The 19,010-nt window shown below is 42.5% G+C and overlaps 1 protein-coding gene across 6 annotated transcripts in view; it reads left to right on the forward strand.

Moving 5' to 3' along the window:
- CACNA1E (calcium voltage-gated channel subunit alpha1 E) overlaps positions 1-19,010 on the forward strand; it is a 330,584-nt gene that overhangs the window by 81,491 nt on the left and 230,083 nt on the right. The window lies entirely within an intron of this gene.

Here is a 19,010-nt window from a genome sequence, read left to right on the forward strand (position 1 = left end):
GAGAGAGAGAGAGACAGGCAGAGAGAGAGACAGGCAGAGAGAGAGACAGACAGAGAAATACAGGCAGAGAAAGACAGGCAGAGAGACAGAGAGAGAGAGACAGGCAGAGGGAGAGAGACAGGCAGAGGGAGAGATGGATACAGGCAGAGAGAGAGGCAGGCAGAGAGAGAGAGGCACAGCAAGAGAGAGAGGCAGAGAGAGAAAGAGAGAGACAGGCAGAGAGAGAGACAGGAGAGATTGGCAGAGTACAAGAGAGAGAATACAGAGTTAAAGCACACTGCTCTCTCTTCTCGGAGAATGGCTGAAATAGTTCATAATTTAAATTTTTTCCCTGCATTGTGGACATTTGGGAGAGTCTCCTGAGGTTATCTTTAAATAAGCTTCTAACCTCAACTGCTGATAACTGCTGCTAAACTCAGTATGTAAAAGCTGTAAAACTGAGGTTTTTCACTATCATTTATCAGCTGTCAGTTTCCAACTTTCAGAAGAGGTTTTCAACTGCACACGAACTGGAGAGAGCAACATCTAGTTTTGCTGTGCATGGTAGCCCAATCACCTTTTACTAAGCTTTGATAGAAAAAACCCTGAAAGCTGATTGGTTTCTATGCAGAGCTGCACTGTATTTTGTACCCTCCAGCTTTAGTATCAGTCAACCCATTTGAGTTGTTACAGTGGAAGTCCTGTATCTGTCTAGATTGCCCTCTTCAGTTTTAGTAAATCAACCCCAAAGTGACTGTACTCACAGAACAGTAGACAGTAAACCTGGCCATACACCTTATTTTACAATATCTGTGTAATCTCCTTTAGATTTACCAAAGCTTATGTAATGTGAGGGCCTACCTAAATATTTTTTTTTTCAATTTGTGGCCCTCCAGGCAAGCCCATACATTACATATTATTATTTCATTGTTAGAGTATTCTGGCTTTTCTATAGTCTTAAGCAAATCTGTTACCAGCCATTAAAGGATATCTAAACCCAGAACAAAAAATTTATTTATTGCAGTTTACCAGTCCTTAGTAGAGTTGGGCTGAACACCCCCACCCCGATTTTGGTTCACGCCAGAACTCTTGAATATTGCAAAAGTTCAGACCCAAACTCTGAACCCCATTGAAGTCTGTGGGTCCTGAAGTTGAAAAATTAAAAGTGCCCATTTTGAAAACAAGTTATTGGTCATAAAAAGAGTATGGAAGCTTGGGTACTGCCCTGAAGGACATGTATGAATGAAAAAAATGTTTTTACAGGAGCAGTGATTTTAATTATGCATAAAGTGAAATGATAAAAATTAAAAATGCCTTTAAATATTGTGCCTGGAGGGTCCCCTTAGTCAGCCTATAAAGTTGTGCATCTTTACCGTGTATAGAACCTGCTTCAGCAAAAAAGAAAAACTAAATTACATTTAAATTGCCGGCAATACAATACCATTGCCAGCAGTGCAAAAAAGGTGAAAAAACTGCACCCCCCCATTCCATACCAGACCCTTATCCAAGCATGCAGCCCAGCAGGTGAGGAAAAGTGGGAGCAAGCAAAGGCCCTCCCTCATACCAGGCCACATGCCCTCAACATGGGAGAGTGATTTGGGGCACACCCCCCCAAAGCACCTTGTCCCTATGTTGATGGGGACAAGAATCTCTTCCCGACAACCCTGGGCTGTGGTTGTGGGGTCTGCGGGCAGGGGTCTTATTGGAATCTACTTTAAGAAGGGGGCCCCAAGATCCTGGTCCCCTCCCTATGTGAATGATTATGGGGAACATTATACCCATGCTCATTAACCAAACAAAGTGTCAAAAATAAATAAAGGCAGGAGGCAGTTTTTGACAATTCCTTTATTTAAAAAATAAAAAAATGATGTCCCATGCCCATGATGATCCATCATCAATCACGACGCCCGCTGCACCGCCAGACCAGGAAAAAAAAACTCTTCACCCACGACAAAGGCTAACCGCCGAATGCCTTCTCCACTGTTCGACAGTTCTTAAATGGGTAAAAGGTGGGGCCACCTGGTGACGTCACCCGGTGGCACCGCCCCCTTGGGCTGTCATCGATCGAACATCTCAAAGCATCCCGGGTGTTCGCCGAATGGGCGAACAAACAATGTCCAGCCCAAACTTTTGCTCGGCTTGAATTGTTTCCCCAACTCTAGTCCTTAGATGTGGTGGCTGCATTATTTTTGAGTACTTCTCTTGCAAGTATAGAAAAATACCATTTCAGATTGGCAGAAATCCAGTGTGCTTGTAACTACTTGTGTACTGGACTGAAATTTCAAATAATGTTATCCTTTTTCCCATCTGCCTTCTGTAAATGAAAAAGCACCTCCTCCCTACATGGAGCTAAGAGGAGGAGGTGGTGTTTGTAGTCCAAATCCAAATCAAGAGAGTAGTCTAGGGTGACTATGATGTTTCTCAATGGATATATAGTGCAGTGAGTGAGTGTTGTCACTCTAGGACAGGAAGTGTGTTACTGGCAGAATCACCAGGTGAATTTAAAGAGAAAACCTGAAACAAAAAACAATGCAGACAACACGTGTAATTTTTTATTTTTTTTACACTGCAATATATTACATTTTGTTATTTCGGTGTAGAGCGTTTACCACGTTGTGTTCGTTTGTAAAGATGTGAGGACAGTAGAAATGTTGTCTTTTGATGGGAGCTGGGAAAATAAACTAGAGCATGTTATTCCAGAGAAAGGCATTTGCAATGAAATGATTAAACATATAGTAGACATATACGTGTTACTTTGTACAGTAATACCAATTGCATTAAATTTAAATTAAATTTAAATTAATTACCTAATTTAGTAATGAAATAGTACAGCACATACACTGTTTGTGTTACTGATATACAGTGTTACCAGGAGTGAGGCATACTACTTTCCATTGTGTATTTAATTAGCTGCAACAACCAACCCGTAGAATTAATCTGGAATTTTTTTTTTCTACCTCCATGGCATAGTAGTTTTAAATTGACAGCATAACAGTTACCGTAGTCCACAGCCTTCTAACAGAGAGGTCAAGGGTGCAATTCCTGTATAAACTAAAACTTACTGACTTGACATCATGACCTCTGGTTTAGCAGACTGTAAATTTTCCACTACCCATTCATTGTGCAGTAAACTGACAAGATACACGACAGGCAGCAGTATTCTTCGTAAGGAACATTAATGTTCCCCGGCTATCTAATCAGTGGAAGAAACATGTCTTAACCACTTCAATACAGGGCATTTATACACCTTTCCTGCCCAGACCAATTTTTAGCTTTCAGCGCTCTCACAATTTGAATGCCAATTACTCAGTCATGCAACACTGTACCCAAACAAAAGTGTTATCATTTTTTTCATACAGATAGAGCTTTCTTTTGGTGCTATTAAATCACCACTGGGTTTTTTATTTTTTGCGACATAAGTGAAAAAAGAGCGAAAATGTTGAAATGTTTTTTTTAGTTTCTATGATAAAAATCGAATTTATAGAAATTATGATAAAAATAAAATTTTGCAAATAAGTAATTTTTGTTCATAAATTTTGGCCAACATTTATACTGCTACATCTCTTTGGTAAAAAATAACCCAAATTAGTGCATATTATTTAGTCTCTGTGAAAGTGAGTCTACAAGCTATGGTGCAAATCTTTGAAAATTGATCACACCTGATACACTAGCAGCCTATCTCATTTCTTGAGGCTCTGAAATGTGAGAAAAGTACAAATACCCACCCAATTTACCTCTTTTTTGAAAGTAGACAGTCAAAGGTAAATGTAAGAGGCATGGTGAGTTTTTTGAAGTTGTAATTTTTTCCCACAATTCTTGGGAAAATTAAGAATTTTGATTTTTTTTCACAAAATTGTCATAATAACAAGTTATTTCTCACACACAGCACATGCCTACTTTCAATTATACCCCAAAATACATTCTGCTACTCCTCCTGAATATGACGATAGCACATGTGTGAGACTTTTTCACAGCCTGGCCATATACAGAGGTCAGACATGCAGGGAGCACCGCCAGGTGTTCTAGGAGCATAAATTACACCTCTAATTTCCTAACGACCTATTACACTTTTGAAGGCCCTGGAGCACCAGAACAATGGAATTACTCAGAAAATGACCCCATTTTGGAAAACGAACACCCCGACATATTTTCTATGGAGCATTATGAGTCTTTTGAACGGTTAATTTTTTTACAAAAATCTTCGGAATATGTGGAAAGAAAATTAAAACTTTTTTTTTTTTTTTTTTTTACACAAAGTTGTCAATCCATAAGATATTTCTAACACATAGCATGTATTTAGCAAAAGTTACACCCAAAAACACATTCTGCTACTCATCCTGAGTATGGCGATACCACATGTGTGACATTTTTACACAGCCTGGCCACCTACAGAGGACCAACATTGAGGTAGTACCTTCAGGCGTTCTAGGAGCATAAATTACACATCTCATTTCATTCCTACCTATCACACATTTGAAGGTCCTTGAAGCACCAGGACATTGGAATTACCCCAAAAATGACACAATTTTGGAAAGCAAACACCCCAACGTATATATTCTATGAGGAATGGGCTGCAGATAGGTACTCGGGTACTCTGATGGGGTGCAGATATGTACTCGGGTACTCTGATGGGCTTGAGACAGGTCCTCTGGTAACTTGATGAGCTGCAGATAGGTACTTGGTTACTCTGATGGGCTGGTGACAGGTACTCAGGTACTCTGATGGGCTGGTGACAGGTACTCGGGTACTCTGATGGGCTACACATAGGTACTCGAGTACTCTGATGGGCTGGTGACAGGTACTCGGGTACTCTGATGGGCTGGTGACTGGACTTGGGTACTCTGATGGGTGGTGGCAGGTACTCTGAAGGGTGGTGATAGGTACTCAGATGGACTGTGACAGGTACTCAGGTACTCAGATGGGCTGTGACAGGTACTCAGATGGGCTGTGACGGGTGCTCAGGTACTCCTGTACTCAGATGAACTGTGACAGGTACTCAAGTACTCAGATGGACTGTGACAGGTATTCAGGTACTCAGATGTACTGTGACAGGTACTCAGGTACTCGTTTACTCAGATGGACTGTGACAGGTACTCAGGTACTCAGATGGACTGTGACAGGTGCTCAGGTACTCGGATACTCAGATTGACTGTGACAGGTACTCAGCACTCAGATGGACTATGGCAGGTGCTCAGGTACTCAGATGGACTGTAACAGGTACTCAGGTACTCGGTGCTCAGATGAACTGTGACAGGTACTCAGATGGACTGTGATAGGTACTCAGGTACTCAAAAATTACCAGGTAAAGTAGCACTGGGCTGTATAGCAAAACATACTCTGGTCATGAAGGGGGTAAAGCCTTTCGGAGGTCAAGTGATTAAACAGATTAGCAATGCAAATATATATTATTTTTTTACCTAACAATATTAGAACCATTGAGAACTTTCATCAAATTGATTTATGAATAATACAGTATATTATAAATGGGGTGGTCTTGTTTAAAGCAACAATGTAACTTTAGTACAAGGACGCCCTCACAAAATACTTAAAGCCTAGCCCCAACAGGCTTTATTCACCACCCCCTTTCCCCACATGTATTTTATGCTTTAATTGTTTATACTTATCATTTCTGGATGTCTTTAGCCAAGTTGTGTAACACACAAGTTATTTTCCCTCTTTTCTGTCAATGGGCAGTCCTCAGTAATGCATTACATTGCATGATTGCTGGATCATTCAACCTGGAAGAACATCAAGTGGTGAAAATACATTTGTAGCTCAGTTATTCACAGGAAACTGTGAATAAATGACACGAACATGTGTGCCCGCTGTTTTTGAATTGTGACAGCTGGTGCGGGGAGGAGATCCCCCGCCCACTGTCACAGGGAGGGAGAAGAGGCAGGAGCTGGAACATGTTACATCTTCCACTTTAAATATGGATGGAACATACAGTATAACATGTTCCAAAACAAGAACTTCTCTTTTAAACCATTCTTGAACAATTTTTGCAGTGTGTCAGGGCACATTATGCTGCTAAAAGAGGCCACTGTCATCGGGAAATACTGTTTCCATGAAGGGGCGTACTTGGTCAGCAACAACATTTAGGTAGTTGGTACGTCAAAGTAGTTTCCACATAAATGGTAGGACCCTAAGTCTAGCAGAACATTGCCCAAAGCATCCAGCACACTGCCCCCACCAGCTTACAAACACAAAAAGAGGGAAAATGTTAGAATGTGAAAGTTACAGAAAATTGGAGGAGCTCACGTTCAACATGGAGGACAGCACAGGTGAAACCATCTATTGAGAACACATTTTAGTCTGTATCGATTCTATCTTGGAAATACAATTGTTTGATATTTTTCCCTCTCTCATGTGATAATGCACACAAATTGATTATCAGGTGTGCGTGTCAAGGCGCTATATATTATTAAGAGGTGTACTGTGTGTTATGTGTTTGACCTCCATGTGCTTGAGCTCCCAATAGAGATACTAGATATATTCAGCGTAAACTTATGAAAAGTGATATTACTATTCAATATTCGCTGTGATAGAATTGAGATCAAGTCATCCCTCCCTACGGGTGACCCAACATGGCTGCGATTGACCACGGAGTGCAAAATAGTTTTGTCGGATGACATTTTTTGTTGATTCCCTGTATGCTCTCACCCCTGGACCTATGTTGAGGTTGAGAATATATATCAGCATTTATCTAAAAATTACTTTTGAACAACTTCTTCCATTTTCCTGATGAAGCCGCTTTTGGCGAAACATGTAGACGTTTTTGGACGCAGTATTTTAAGTGTGAGATTACAGTATTGACGGTGTCGCTAATAGGGATTTTGTGTATATACCTATGACTCTGAATATATACCTGTAGCCACCTTTTTATTTTTATTTGTGTGTTGTGTATAAATAAAAATATTTTTTTGTATTTTTATAATAATACGTTGTAGTGTATATTTGAAATATGTACCTTTAATATCCCCTATCCAGTACTCTATTATTCTTTAAATGAAATGGGATGTTGGTACCTTTATGTATATAGATTTTTTGGAAAATTGATCTCTAGCCACACCTTAACTAAATATGGATGGACTATACAGTATAACATGTTCCAAAACAAGAACTTATCTTTTAAACCATTCTTGAACAATTTTTGCAGTGTGTCAGGGCACATTATGCTGCTAAAAGAGGTCACTGTCATCGGGAAATACTGTTTCCATGAAGGGGTGTACTTGGTCAGCAACAACATTTAGGTAGTTGGTACATCAAACTAGCTTCCACATAAATGGCATGACCCTAAGTCTAGCAGAACATTGCCCAAAGCATCCATCACACTGCCCCCACCAGCTTACAAACACAAAAAGAGGGAAAATATTAGAATGTGAAAGTTACAGAAAATTCACCAGCTTGCCTTCTATCCATAATGCATTCTTGTGCCAGCTCTGCCCCAGCTAAGCAATGCACATGAACCCAGCCATCCACATGATGTAAAAGTAAACATGATTCATCAGACCAGGCCACCTTCTTCCATTGCTTTGTGGTCCAGTTTTCATGCTCATTGTAGGCTCTTTTGGCTGTGGGCATGGGTCAGCAAGGGCACCCTGACCGGTCTGCAGCTACACAGCCCCTTACACAACAAATTACAATGCCCATTTTTTCTGCTTTCAACACATCAACTTAAAGAGAAAGTAAAGAGAACCTTTTTTTTTCACTTACCTGCAAAGTAAAGGCATTATGTGCTAGTATGAATCACATGCTAGCATATTATGTGAAACCTACCTACAAACAAAGCCCTCGCTGTCACCACTGGAGGCCGCATCCATCTTCACCCTTCTGGGTCTGTGGACTCCGGCTGTGTGATTAGCGGGTCACGGCACAGGGCTCTGAAGAAACGTCACGGCGGCAGTTCCTTCAGAGCGCATGCGCCGATGACTTAATCTGTGGCATGTACAATAATTATCTCCTAAAAGGTGCAAGTTTAGGAGATATTTACAGTAACTATAGGAAAGCCTTATTATTGGCATACCTATAGGTACAAACAATACAGGGAAGTTTACTTCCTCTTTAAGGGACAACATTTTTACTGGCTGCCTAAAATTTCCCAATGACTTTCAGATGCCATTGTAATGAAATGCTAATCATTTTACCTATCAGTGATCTTATTATTATGGCTGATCGGTGTATTTCTAGCCATTGTATTTAATATATGGTCATTTTCTGTAACTTTCACATTTTAACATTTTCCCTCTTTTTGTGTTTTTAATAATTAGTGATTTATAGGGAGGGACTGTTTAATTTCCATGAGCTTTTAACTGTTCCTAAAATGTTTTGAGATAAGCAACAGTATTATCCACAAAGGGAGTGCATTGTGTTTAAAGGAATTGGCTGGCTCTGGCTCATAGACTTGCATTATAAGAAGAAACCGTTAGGCACAACCATTGTGTAGCATTGCAAAGGAGTAAGCCAAGCCTAAATAAGTAATGAGCAAACATGGCTGCCGCTACATACATATATAATTACAGCCTATGCAAAGTGTTTAAAACAACATCCATTGACAAGATTACTTACAGTACATCTACCCGATCCTACACTCAGGTACATATCTAAGAAGATTGAAAAGCCTTTAATTATACTCCCATCCTTTACACTAGTTCTCTCTTTCACTTTCCAGGACAATTAGCAAAGTGTTTGGTCTTTTGGTTAGAATGAATAATTCATTAATAGTCTTTGTTAATGATTTATGTGCCATATGCCACTATTACAGGATGTATGTGTAACTTCCAGCCACCTTCATTCAGACGAGAGAGGGGATAATGGCATGAAGAGATGAATTATCATTGAGAGTAGAAAGAGTGATTAACCCTTTATATCACCAGCTGGAAGGTGCTTTGGACAGCCACAAGCGTGCTGCATACATCACACATTATAAAACACAAGGCCATATTTTAGGATTTCCATGCAGTTATTCATACAGTGGTAGATAATGGACCCGGGAGATATGAAATGATTACAGACAAAAGACATCAGTGATGAGCATCCATTAGAGCTTATTACTTTAGTGCCAAACAATTTAGATAAACAGGAAAATGGCTGCAATAAGACTTAAAATAACATAATTGGGTATATTGCAATCCACCTTCTCCAAAACACACAATTCTTTTTTTTTTCCATGTTTGTAGAAGGCTACAAATTCCTGTATGTCAGTAATCATGTAAGTTTATTTAAGTGCAAATCCAGGCAGATAAAGTTATTCCTTTAACTGCCGTTGTGATTCAAAAACCATTATCACTAAGCAGTTTGAGTTTGAGTAGCGACTGTACTTTAGACTCTAAAACCACTAAACTACTAGTTGGTTTATATAAATTTTTAAGATGTGCAAGACTATGTTACCAAAAGTATTGGGTCGCCTGCCTTTAATGGCATCCCAGTCTTAGTCCGTAGGGCTCAATATTGAGTTGACCCACCCTTTTCAGCTTTAACTATTCTGGGAAGGCTGTCCACAAAAGTTTAGGAGTGTTTCTATGGGAATGTTGACCATTCTTCTAGAAGTGCATTTGTGAGGTCAGGCACTGATGTGGACAAGAAGACCTTGCTTTGTGCACTGGTCCAAATCATTTAGTGGAGGGGGGATTATGGAGTGGGGTTGTTTTTCAGGGGTTGGGCTTGGCTCCTTAGTTCTCGGTGAAGGGAACCCTTAAACCTCGTACACACAATCGGATTTTCCGACAGGAAATGTGTGAAGACAGGCTGTTGGCGGAAAATCCGACTGTGTGTATGCTCCATCTGACAATTGTTGTTGGCTTTTCCGCAGACAAATGTTGGATAGCAGGTTTTAAAATTTTCTGCAGACAAATGTCTGTTGTCGGATTTTCCAAGCGTGTGTACACAAGTCCGTTGGACAAAAGTCAAAAGTACTAACACGCATGCTCGGAAGCAAGGATGAGCCAGAAGCGGCCGGTCTTGTAAACTAGCATTCGTAATGGAGAATTAACATTCGTGACGTGACAAATTATGAAATCTCCAAAGGCAGCGCACATTCTCTTCTTCTTTAATGGGATAATAATGAAGCTGCTTTGCTGATGGAGTTATTGCAAACAAATTTTCAAAGGCTTTTTTTCTAGTGATATCAAGAATAATATTAATATGCTTTTTTTTTTTTTTTTTTTTTTTTGGGCAAGTTACCACAACACCATTATCCCCTAGTTTTTAAGATCAAAGATACAACTATGTTGGTGTCAATTTTACATTGTACTTTTTTTTAAATGTAACTGCCTACTCCCAAACTGTCATTTGTAGTAAAACACATAGCCAAGTATTATTCTACACAATTTTTTTATTGTGCATTAAAAAAAGATAACAAATAAAATTAGACATGCTATCTGCCAATAGGACTTAACCAAAAAGTGCATTCTGTGCATCCAAAAATATAGAAAATATACCAAATCAAATCATTATTCAACCAAAAAAATAATGTCAAAGCAATAACTCTAAGGCCAACAATAAATAACACGTTATCTCCTCCGATTCCGCAACATGTCTGGTTGACGAATGGCCACTCAGAAACAAACTGAAAAGCGTAAAATGAAAAGTGCTAAATGAAAAGCACGAATCAACACTCACCTAACTTCTGCTAACATAAAATTAGCAGAAGGAGCCCAAAGGTTGGCGCTGAAGAGCTGAAAAATAACGTAGAACGTCACTACATTCATATTTGTTGGCTAACAATTCCTTGCCGTTTGTATGCAAGACAAGTTTGGGCCAATGCCCTTAGGACAAAAGTCCACCGTTTTGTTGGCTAACAATCCGATCGTATGTACGAGGCTTTAAGGCGTCAGCATACCAAGACATTTTGGACAATTTCATGCTCCCAACTTTGTGGGAAAAGGTTGGGGATTGCCTCTTATTGTTCCAACAAGACTGTGCACCAGTGCACAAACAAGGTCTATAAAGACATGAATCAGTGAGTTTGGGGTAGAGGAACTGGACTGGCCTGCACAGAGTCCTGACCTCAACCTTATTGAACATTGGGATGAATTAGAGCAGATACTACGAGCCAGGCCTTCTTGTTCAAAATCAGTGCCTGACCTCACAAATGTGTTTCTGGAAGAATGGTCAAACTCCCATAGACACACTCTTATACCATGTGGACATCCTTCCCAGAAGAGTTGAAGCTGTTATAGGGTGGACCAACGTAATATTGAACCCTACGGACAAAGACTGGGATGCCATTAAAGTTCATGCGCATGTAAAGGCGGATGTCCTAATACTTTTGGTAATATAGTGTATCAAAGAAAAAAAAAAAACCTTAAAGTGTAAACCCTTACATATGCCGGGTGAACTGATTAGCTTCAGACTATACACAGAAATGAAACAAATCTCCTTACATAAATTGTACCTGTTTATATGCAGCCCTCTCTCCTCTACATAAGTTCAAAGTACACAATTCAAAGGATTTTTCTCAGCTCTAGCAAGCAGGGGATGGGAATCTGACATCTCGCACACACTTCTCATCTAGAGCACAGAGCTCCTTGTGGTCTTAGAGCTGAGTAGAAGGGATAGACCCTCTGTACAGGGGCTCATAGAGAAACATACGTAGCTGAGGCTGTCAGTCATCTGCTGTATGCTGGAGAGGGAGAGGGCCTTAACCCGGAAAGTTGTAGAGTGAGAGTATTATCAATGACTCATGCAAATGGTAAAGAAAGATCGGAGAGAAAAGACACTTGGTGCTTTGGGTTGAGACAAATAGACACAATAATATATTGGGTTGAGATAAATAGACACTATATATGCTTTGTTCATTTTTAATGTTAGAGGTTTAAAACCATTTTAAAGCATATCTAAATCCAATTTTGGGTACATGTGGTTGTTGCATTCGTTTTTTAAAGTTGTTCTTGTTTGTTTTCACCTACCAATGCCACACTTCCAGTCCTACGATGAGAACACTCAGTGGGTCTTCTTTATAACAAAAAAAAAGACTATGGAACCTCATGTCTCTCCTACTGTCCATAGCATAGAGGGGCATAATTCTGCATCTCCTCCTGCAAATGATGCTAACTTCTCCTGTTGCCTGTGCCACTGATTATCACTGTAGTCAAGAGAAACACACAATTTTGGGTGTGTTCATTTCTTCTGTAGTGTCGATTTCCTGGTTGCCTCTGGCATTGAGGTATTGAGTTGGTAAACCATGGCGCTTGATAATGGTACACTTGCATACCTCCCAACATTTTGAGATGGGAATGAGGGACACCTACTAACAAACGTATATAGGCATAGGACACGCCCCCTGCCACACCCCTTAACCACTTGCCGTCCACGCTATAGCCGAATAACAGCCACAGCGCGGACCTGAATTTCCAGGAGGCCGTCATAGAGACTTGAGTGATCACCGATCCGAGTAAGTGGCTGGTCCCATCCCCTTACCACGTGTACAGCTGTCAGCCAATGACAGCTGATCATATGTTGTAAACAAAAGCTCAGTAAGCGTGTATTTTTTCTCCTTACACTGACAGCATGAGGAGAAAAAAAAGCCGATCAACGGCTTATCTGCATGGGACATCCATCCCAAAGAGGAAGAGGCAATTATGCCTCATCTGTGCCCACCAGTACCCCCTGCCAGTGCCACCTGCCAGTGCCCACAGTGCCACCTATCAATGCCCACAAGTGCCACCTATCAATGCCCACCAGTGGTGCCAATCAGTGCCTCATCCGTGCCACGTAGCAGTGCTGCCTATCAGTGTAACCAATCAGTGCCCATTATTGCCACCCACCAGTGCCCATCACTGTCACCCATCAGTGCCTATCACTGCAACCTATTGGTACCCATCAGTGCCACCTTATCAGCGCACATCAATGAAAGAGAAAAATTACCTGTTTGCAAAATTTTACGCAGAGGTGCTCAAATAGCACCAAAAGATAGCTCTATTTGTGGGAAAAAAATTATAAAAATTGAATTTGGGTACAATGTAGCATGATGGCGCAATTGTCATTCAAAGTACATCAGCGCTAAAAGCCGAAAATTGGTCTGGATAGGAGAGGGGTTTAAGTGCCCAGTAACCAAGTGGTTAAAGGAGAATTAACCCAAAAAAATGGTTAATGAAATCCAGAAGGGCTTTTTTTTACCATTACTATTCCTTTATATGGATTTTAAAATGTACAAATGCAGCAATTTAGAAATCGGATGAAAGGTTTAGCACTGGGAAACACCTTTTGAAAGATAAAAAGTGCATTTTATATACAACTGTATAGATCAGACCAAAATGAGGGACAAATGAGGGGGAAAGAGGGACAGAGGGACATTGCTCCAAATCAGGGACAGTCCCTGGAAATCAGGGACAGTTGGGAGCTATGCACTAGATACATCATTAGTGTACAAGCCAAACACAGAAGGAGAACACAGATGAGGGATTAAGGTGCAGCATAAGGGAGGTGAAGGTGTAAATACACAGGTACTAGAGACAGGATGGAACTGAGATGAAGAGGAAGGGGTTGAAAGGGATGAAAAGATCTGCAATCATAATAATAACCCCCTCTCTCCCTCTCTCCACACCCAAGCTGCTGTCTCTGTGCTTCTGCTGCTGATAAATGATTATTTTGTTCATCAGATTGTCCTTCCTCTATTGTGACAGGAAACGGAGATCTCTCTTATGTAAACACTATAGTGTATATATTGTGATTGGCCGCAATGTTCAGCTCTGTACATTGTGTTTATTGTGAGACAGCTTAGATCATAGCCATTCACACTGGCTGCCCAAAGGTATTTTCTGCAGTGCCAATAATAAATGGAATTGCAAAAATAAGTGTCCTCCACTTTGCCATTCTTTTTTTTTTTTTTTTTAAGTTTCAAAAGAGCTTTATTGAAACATAATAAAAAATGGAACAGAGGGTCTCCCACGCAGGGGAGTCGTGAAGAAGGAGTTTACACAACAGAGGTACAACATAACTGGCAAAGGTTCTATAGTTTGCATAGTGAAGCAGAGAGTGAATGGAACAATACCCATCAGCCTGCTCATATCTGAAATTTTCTCAATTACAACATTGAGCAAGGCTCCAAAGTCAACTTGAGGCAGGAGTTGCCCCGAGCCCCCAACACCCCTACCGGGATCTTGCTGTGTCAGGGACTCAGAGCCCTCCCAATCTAAGACAAAATACTGTTAGCAGGGGCCCGCTCTGAGCAGGGTCCAAATTTTCAGCCTCTGTTAGTTGGGGCAATAGCAGATAAGGGAAAAAAGGCAATGGGGAGGATGGGTTAGGGAAAGAGATAGAGGAAGGAGGGAGAAAAGAGAAGAAAAACATGAGGAAAGAGGAGAGTAGAGAGGAGACCTCAGGGAGGGCCCGACCTGTCTGTGGGAGTACCCCTAGTGGGGGGAGAAGAGAACAGGTTATAGCCAAGTGAGATCCCCATATGACTCGCCCAGGGTTCCCATATGCTCTTGAACCGGTCAACTTTGTCAAGAATTACACTGGAAGTCTGTTCTTGGAGCATGATCCAAGTAATCTTTCGTTTAGTAGAGTGGAGGGAAACTCTAGGTGATTTCCAGGCCCTGGCAATGGACAATTTCGCCCCAATAAGGATGAATTGGGCCAGAATTCGTGAGAATTTCTTCGCACGAGGGATATCTTGATTGAGGAGAGCGATCTTGGGGTCCTGGGGAATTCCAAGCCCCGTGACTTTGCGGATGAGGTTAAAAACACCATTCCAATAACTTCTGATTCTGGGGCATTCCCAAAAAGTATGGATCAGGGATCCTAGGTGGCCACAGCCCCTAAAGCAAAGTGGGGAAGATTGGGGGAAGATTGACGCAAGTCGTTGCGGGACTAAATACCATCTGGAAATCACCTTGAGGCTGGCCTCCATTAGAGAGACGTTGATGATCCCCTTGAGCCCTCTCATAAAGCTGCAATGCCAAGTATCCAGGTCCCAATCGAAATCCAGATCCCGCTCCCATTTCAGCATGTATCCTGCCTTAACCTGTGGATCTGCTAGAGCTGCATAAATCAGGGAGATACCACCTCTCATAACCACAGCTGATGTGCACCATTGTTCATAGAGGGTGACTGTCAGGGGGCCTAATGTACGGGAAGAAAGTGAGTGTAGGAAGTGAGAGATTTGGCGGAAGCGAAATCTCTCGGTCAGAGGCATCTCTAGTTTAGAGATACACTGGTCTAATGTGAGGGGACCATTAGAGTTGACGTAGTTCCCAATTCTAATGAGACCCTTGTTGAGCCACCATTGAAATGTTTTGACGTCTAGTCCAGGTGGAAACTGAGGATTGTTAAAAATGTGTGCTAGAGGGCGCCACGGGGAAGTCAGGGAGTTCTTGGAGTGAACCGAATCGCAGAGGGCCATTGAGTGAGACAGAGTGGGTGACATAATCGGAGGCCTGGACTTGGGGGGTCGCCATATAAGAAAATCTATGGTAAAGTTGGGAATAGCTTGTCTTTCCATTTCCACCCAATCCGGTTTCCTACCGTTAGTGTAGATGCAGGAGATCTGGCTCAACTGTGCCGCTTGATAATACCACCAAAGATTAGGTAGTCCAAGTCCTCCTTTTCGTCTGGGTCTGAAGAGAACCGATTCGGGTAGTCTATGGGAAGAGCCGCCCCACACAAAGCGGATTATAGAAGAGTGCAAACTGTTGATGTGGGATTTGGGAACCGAGATAGGGAGCGAGCGGAAAAGATAGAGGATTCGGGGAAGTAGGGTCATTTTAATGGCATTAACTCTGCCTAACCAGGAGAGCTTGTAAAGGGACCACTGATCCAGATCCGCCTTCAATTTGTTGTACATTGGGGGGAAATTGTGCTTATAGAGTAGACCAATGCTTGGGGTGAGGTGGATCCCTAAGTAGGGAATGGACGTTGGATTCCACGAAAAGGGAAACTGGGTTTGGAGTTTTGCTACCGAATCCGAGTTAACGGAGATGTTGAGGGCTACTGACTTGGACATGTTGACTTGCAGGCCAGAGGCTTGCCCAAACTCATGAAGCACCCTTAAAACGTTGGGAGTGGAGATGAGTGGTGATGTAATGAATAGAAGGACATCGTCCGCGAATAACGCGCATTTGTGCGAGGAGGGGCCACAGCGCACGCCGTGGATATCTGGATGAGTCCTAAAAGAGATTGCTAGCGTTTCTATAGCTATAGCGAATAATAGGGAGGATAACGGGCAACCCTGCCTAGTGCCCTTGGCAATGGGAAAGGGGTCTGAGAGATGGCCTTGAAGTTTGATCCGGGCACTAGGATGGGAATAAAGGGCGGAAAGAGTATTGACAAATTTGTGGCCAAAACCCCATCGCTCTAGTGTGCGGAACAAATATGGCCAGGTAACGGTATCGAAGGCCTTTTGGAGATCGATGGATAATAGGAAACCCTCCTGGAGAGGACCGCCATCCCAGCCCGACTGGAGGATGGAGATTATGTCTATAGCTCTCCTCACCTGGTCCGGCCCCTGCCTGCCTGGTATGAAGCCAACCTGGTCCCCATGGACATATGAACCTATGAAAGAGCCCAGTCTGTTTGAAAGAATCTTGGTCATTATTTTCAGATCGTTATTAATTAGGGAAATAGGTCTATAGTTGCTCACTAGGCTTAGGTCTTTATCGGGTTTAGGTATTACTGATATAAATGCCAGGTTAGCTGTCGGATCCAGGGATGACTTATTGTTGAGGGAGTTGAAGAATCGGGCCAGGTAAGGAGCTAGGACATCTATAAACTTTTTATAGTACTTAGTAGAAAACCCGTCAGGGCCAGGGGCCGAGCCAAGTTTAAGTCCTTTAATGACTTCTCTAACCTCCTCCTCCGTGAAAGAGGATTCCATAAGCTCCCTATGGGAGTCTGAGATTCTGGGGAGTGCGATACCGTCCAGGAAGGCCTCCATCTGTGGAATACTAGCGGGGTCGGTGTCCGAGTATAGATTAGAATAGAATTTATTGAAGGCCTCTAGAATCTGTTTAGGGTTTTGAGTCAGTTTTCCGGAAAGGGACTTCACTTTGGGGAGGGCCTGAATCCTGTGCCGGGGGGAAAGCCTCGCAGCCAGCTGGGGGCCAAATTTATCAGTGTGAAGATAGAATCTGCCACTTGTCCATTTAAGGTGGCTCTCCGCACTGGAAGTCAGGGCCAAATTCAGAGCAATTCTAGCGGTATCCATTTTGGCTAATGAAGTGGGTGATGGATTTTTCTTGTGCGCAGCACTCAGATCCTGGAAGTCCCGTTCCAGATTGACTATGCTTTGGGCTTTTTCCTTCTTGAGCTGGGAGGTCAGCTGAATAATTTTACCTCTCATGACTGCTTTATGGGCCCCCCACAACGTGCCCGGGGAGATTTCAGGAGTGTCATTAAGTTAAGTTAAGTTAAGTTAAGTCATTAAGTCTTTCAGGTCTCTCTCCAGTTGCGTGCAGTGTATTTGGTTGGCAAGGAGGGACTCCTTGAGGCGCCATTGGGGGGGGCCCGCCGGAGCCAGAAAGCCCACTAGCTGGATGTAGATGACTGAATGATCAGACCAGGGAACCTCTTTAATGCAAGCCTGAGATAAAAAGGTAATATCCGCCGTGTGGACAAAGATGTGATCTATGCGGGAGAATGTCCTGTGTGGAGCCGAAAAGTGAGTGAAGTCCCTAGCATCAGGGTGAAGCTCTCTCCAGGAGTCTATCATCCCCAGAGAATGAAAAAGTTTAGCAATTTTTAGGCTCTGTTTGGGGGGACGTTTCAAGTGGGATCTACCATTGGAACTCTTATCCATAAGGTGGTCAAACGCGATGTTCGAATCACCTCCCATGACCACCTTACCCTCCAGGTGGGAGGATAAGGCAGTCAGCATGGACGAGAAGAAAGGAGCTTGGTTTTTATTGGGCGCATAATAAGAGACAAAGGAGAAAAGGATATCGTTAATAAGACCCTTAACCAGAAGATATCTCCCTTTGATATCTCTGATGGTTTGAATGTGGGTGAACGGGGTGTGTTTAGAGAATAATATGGCAACCCCCTTCGTCTTGTCCTCTGCGTTTGCTAAGAAGAAGGTAGGGAAATTCCGGTGTAAAAACGTGGGGTTATAATTTTTGGGGAAGTGGGTTTCTTGAAGCATAACAATATTAAGGCCCCTAATGTAGTAGCTGTGAAGAGCTTTACGTCTTTTAGAAGGGGAGTTTAGACCTTGAGTATTATGTGACGCTATCTTGAGCGTCGTCTTATTAATATGCGGATCAGCCATGGTTATCAGAGTGTGGGAACAAGATAGGGAATAACAATCTTACCCTGGGTAGGAGAACTTGTTTGCTGTTCCAAGGTGCAGGATACAGGTGCTGAAATGCGCCATAGACCGAAAGGCGGGATCTCCCCGAGGGCTCCTGTAGGGAGAGAAGAATAGAAAAGGAGAGAGTGAGAGGAGGAGGGAAAGTGGGGGAGGGAAGGAGGGGGAGGGGGAGAAGGGGAAGGACTCGAGAACGGGAAAGCTCGGGTCCTTCTGTGGTGGGTCTGGAATGGCAGAGCCCACCTCGAGCCTCCTGAACCAGGAGGGCCCGAACTAAAGGCAGTCTGAAATCAGACTGCATTCCTGAAGACCCTAAGGGAGAAATCTCCGCAAGGGGGCAGCAGGTAGAGTGGCACACGGCACTAAGCCCCGCTCCGGCACCAGCGCCTCTATCGACGTGCCTATAAAAATGGGTGCCAGCAGGCAAATACAGAGAACCATAAAAGAATTTAACAAAGAGAAAAAAAAAACAGATCAACCTTGGAAAACTTATAAGCAATTAAGATCCGGGACTGTCCAACAAGATAGTGAGACCAAATACTAAAAAAAAACAAAAAACAAATGGTGTCAGTACGACAACAACGTTAGGAGAGATGTGTCATGGACAGGGGGGGGGGGGGGGGGGGAGAGCACGGGATGTTAGGTGAATGTTAAGTGGAAAATCTGGGCAGACATTCACACCCCGTAAAAATAAATAAAAAGAAAAAAGAAAAAAGGGGGAAGGAGGGGGGGGGGAGGGGAGGAGGGGGCCAGGGGATTGGGAGAAAAAAGGAAAAAATCACATATT

The sequence above is a fragment of the Lithobates pipiens genome, unplaced genomic scaffold (assembly GCF_037356315.1).
Source record: "Lithobates pipiens isolate NorthernLeopardFrog02 unplaced genomic scaffold, aLitPip1_a1.2 Scaffold_23, whole genome shotgun sequence".
NCBI lineage: Eukaryota > Metazoa > Chordata > Amphibia > Anura > Ranidae > Lithobates > Lithobates pipiens.